The sequence below is a fragment of the Mus caroli genome, unplaced genomic scaffold (genome assembly GCF_900094665.2).
Source record: "Mus caroli unplaced genomic scaffold, CAROLI_EIJ_v1.1 scaffold_13335_1, whole genome shotgun sequence".
NCBI classification, from domain to species: Eukaryota; Metazoa; Chordata; class Mammalia; order Rodentia; family Muridae; genus Mus; species Mus caroli.
Genome location: NW_018389408.1, coordinates 29,655 through 33,415, shown reverse-complemented (window position 1 = coordinate 33,415; position 3,761 = coordinate 29,655). Strand labels below are relative to the sequence as shown.

At 37.6% G+C, this 3,761-nt stretch overlaps 1 non-coding gene across 1 annotated transcript; it reads left to right on the top strand.

Annotated features, from left to right (window-relative positions):
• The first annotated feature begins 968 nt into the window (after positions 1 to 968).
• LOC115030291 lies at positions 969 to 1,099 on the top strand. The gene has a single exon (XR_003835878.1). It is a non-coding gene; the product is annotated as a small nucleolar RNA SNORA18 (small nucleolar RNA).
• The last annotated feature ends 2,662 nt before the right edge of the window (positions 1,100 to 3,761 follow it).

Below are 3,761 nucleotides of genomic sequence, written 5' to 3'. Positions count from 1 at the left end.
CACCTCAGTTAATTGTGACCTTATTAAATTTAATTCAAAGGGGGGAGAGGTTGGAGACCATACCATGAGAAGGCAAGCTCTTCCACAGCCTCCCACCCTGAAAAGCCAAATGTCCTTGTACTAAGGAGCCTGTTGTCACCCCTTCCTTCCTGTTCCCTGCCTTTTAAAATTTTATCCTGATACAGTTAATCTTCGCCAGTCTTCCAACATCCTAGTAAGACTGTGAAGCTGACAATTTGGAATTTAGTCGGAATTCAGCAAGGAAGTTACCTACTCAGTAACTAAATTTAGCATTACAAAAGATGAGCCAACAGCTCAGGGCTAGTCTGCAAAATGGTTACTAGGACAGAAAGGACAGTCTTATCCAAATAAGGTTTTACCATGAAAAAAGTTAGGGAATCCCACTGAGACATGTTTCTTCATTAGACCCTAAGAATTCAGGCAGAACTATAGAGCATTAATAAATTTTATGCCTCAGTCCAGCCTTTCCTTTTTATATTAACAACAGGGAGGAGATGTAACCTCTCCCAACACAGCCGGAAATCAGGCTGAACAGGCTTGACTGCTATCACCAGGAGATCAGCAGAGGTGGAGCCTGCCACACTATAGTTCTGCCACTCCCACTGCTGCTACCTGCTGCCTAGCTGTTCTAGAATATACACGTGGTCACCTGCAGCTGGATTCTGGAGATGATTTGGAGGGAATGGGCACTTCCCACTTCTTTATAAGCCCATGTTTCTGAATACTAAAGTTGAGCTTTGATCAGAATCTTGACTTAGCTCCATTCTTTCTCTTGCTGCCTAGATCCCCTCTTTTCTTCCAGATTCCAAGGTGCCTTCCAGGCTCAAACCCGGACATGTGAGCTGCTGGCTGGCCTCAACACTCTTACAATATAATTGACTGGAATTATTAATCAATATAACAATTAAGGTTAATAAAAATGATATTACTTAAGAATCATATTTTGTTTTGAGGTCTATCCCAATGGGGCTTCCCTAGTAGCCAGACGTCATTGGAAACGCCTCATACAGTAACTTGTTGCTTTACTTGACTCACAGGACTGACTGTTAGTTCTGTGGGAAGGAACTACAAGACAGCTAACAAAGTATAAAATTGATGTGTCAATTTTGGTTTTTTTTGTTTGTTTTTAATTTCAGGCACTGGCACTTCCTTCATAAAGATTAGAGTTGTGAGTGTGAGGAATGAATATGAAGACTCTTCAGAGATGTTTGGGTGACACAAGTGAACCCTACCTTAAAATGAATGGTTTAAAGATAACTTGAAGGGTCCCTAAAATAAACTGAAGAAATCCTCAAATCTTCTATTGACCTTGATGGACAGCAAAGGAATCAAGTCCCTCAAATAATGTATTTGACTTAATTTATAAAAATAAATAATTATATACAGTAAAAAGAACCTTTTATATAGTTTGTATGTATTTTGGGTCTGGAATTTCTAGTGTTTTATTTCAATTTGTACTTTGTTGAATGAAGGCATCCTTTTTCTTGCTTTCATTCATCTCTTTGCTGTTTCACCCCAGATAACTGCCTGTGCAAACTGTAAGAGAAATTTGTGGAATTAGGCTGGTACACATAGCAAATAATAAAAGCAAGTGAATGAAAAAAAAAAGAATGATATTTTGTGTACTCAAATTGTTGTTTAAACTTCCCTAAAGAAAAATGAATTTAAAATTTTACTAGTCTTAAATTTCTTATAAACTCAGCTTTTGAAAATTAAGCTTATAAAAACTTTAATTTCAAATTATTCATTATTCCATAACACTGACCGAAAAGTAATTCAATTTATACTTATGAGTTAAAGAAACAGGAAACCACCCTAAAAGAAACCCTACAAGTTTAATATCTACAAGTGCTGGAGACACATGCAGTCATTGCATGATATTGTTAATTTGTTTATTACTGATTTCAAATGAGATTAGTTGGGCTCATTGTCATATTTTTTAGTAAAGTGCCCCGACCTGCAGAACTTAGGCAACAGGGGTGTCAGAGAAGGGAGCAGCAATGACAAATTGAGATCAGGAGATGTGAATGAAGGAGATAAGACAAAATTCCTGTACAAGTCTCATTTACTCTAGGGATACTAATTGGGTGTTGGATATTGTCAAATACTTTCTCAGCATATAATGAGGAGATCATGTGGTTTTTGTCTTTCAGTTTGTTTATATAGTGGACTAGGTTAATGGACTTCCATATATTGCACAATTGCTCCATCCCTGTGATGAAGCCTATTTGATTGTGATGAATGATCTTTTGATATGTCCTTGGATTCAGTTTGGGAGAATTTTACTGAGTATTTTTGCATTGATATTCATAAGCCAAATTGGTCTAGAGTCACTTTCTTTGTTGGGTCTTTTGTGGTTTAGGTATCAGAGTATTTGTGGTTTCATAGAATAAGTTGGGTTGAGTTCATTCTGTTTCTATCTTGTGGAATAGTTTGAGGATAATTGGAATTAGGTCGTTTTGAAGCTTTGAAGGTCTGATAGAACTCTGCACTAAGCCCCTCTGGTCCCGGCTTTTTTTTTTTTTTCTTTCTTTCTTTTGGTTGGGAGACTATAATGAATGTTTCTATTTTTTTAGCTGATAGGACACTGTATAGATCATTAGTCTGATCCTTGGGAATCATCTTCATGAGGTAACCCAATCAAAAAAGAACACAAAAGATATGCACTCACTGATACATGAATATTAGCCCCGAAGCTCAGAAATACCAATACAATTTGCCAAACACATGAAACTCTAGAAGAAGAAAGAATAATGTGTGAATACATAGATCCTTCTTAGAAGGGGGAACAAAATACCCATAGAAGGAGTTATAGAGACAAACGTCAGAGCAGAGACTGAACAAATAACCATCCAGAAACTGCTCTACCTGGGAATCCATCCCATAAACAACCACCAAAACAAGGAACTACTGCATATGCCAATAAGGATTTGCTGACAGGAGCCTAATAGCTGTCTTCAGCCTTCAGCTGTCTCCTGAGAGGCTCTGCAAGTGCCTGGCAAATACAGAAGTAAATGCTCACAGTCATCTATTGATGGAGCATAGGGTCCAAAATCAAGGAGCTAGAGAAAGTACACAAGGAGCTGATGGGGTTTGCAGCCCTATAGGAGGAACTACAGTATCTCCAGAGCTCCTTGAGACTAAACAAACAATCAATGGAAACACATGGTGGGACTCATGGCTCTAGCTGTATATGTAGCAAAGGATTGCCTAATCTATCATAAATGGGAGGAGAAGCCCTTGGTCCTGTGAAGGTTCTATGCCCCAGTATAAGGGAATGGCAAGGCCATGAAGCAGGACTTGGTAAGAAGGGGAGCATGGGTAGAGGGGAGGGGAAAGGGGATTTTTGGAGGGGAAACTAGGAAAGGGGATAACATTTAAAATGTAAATAAAGAAAATTTCTTGAAAAAAAAGAAAAAAAAACACATGAACACACACAAAACAACAACAAAATAACAACAAAAAAAAACCCCCATATACTCATGGAAACTGAACATCTGTCTATTAAGTGATAAATAAATTGGTTAGGGAAGAAAGAAAGTAAAGAATTTCTGGAATTCAATGAAAGTGATGAAATAGCATCCCTAATCTTATAGTGCAAATTAAAGAGGTGCTAAGAGGAAATTTTATTATATTATGTGTCCTAGTAAAAAATTTGGAGAGGTCCTACACTACCAACTTAATAACACACCTGAGAGCTCTAGAACAAAAATAAGCAAACACACCCAAGAGGAGTAGAC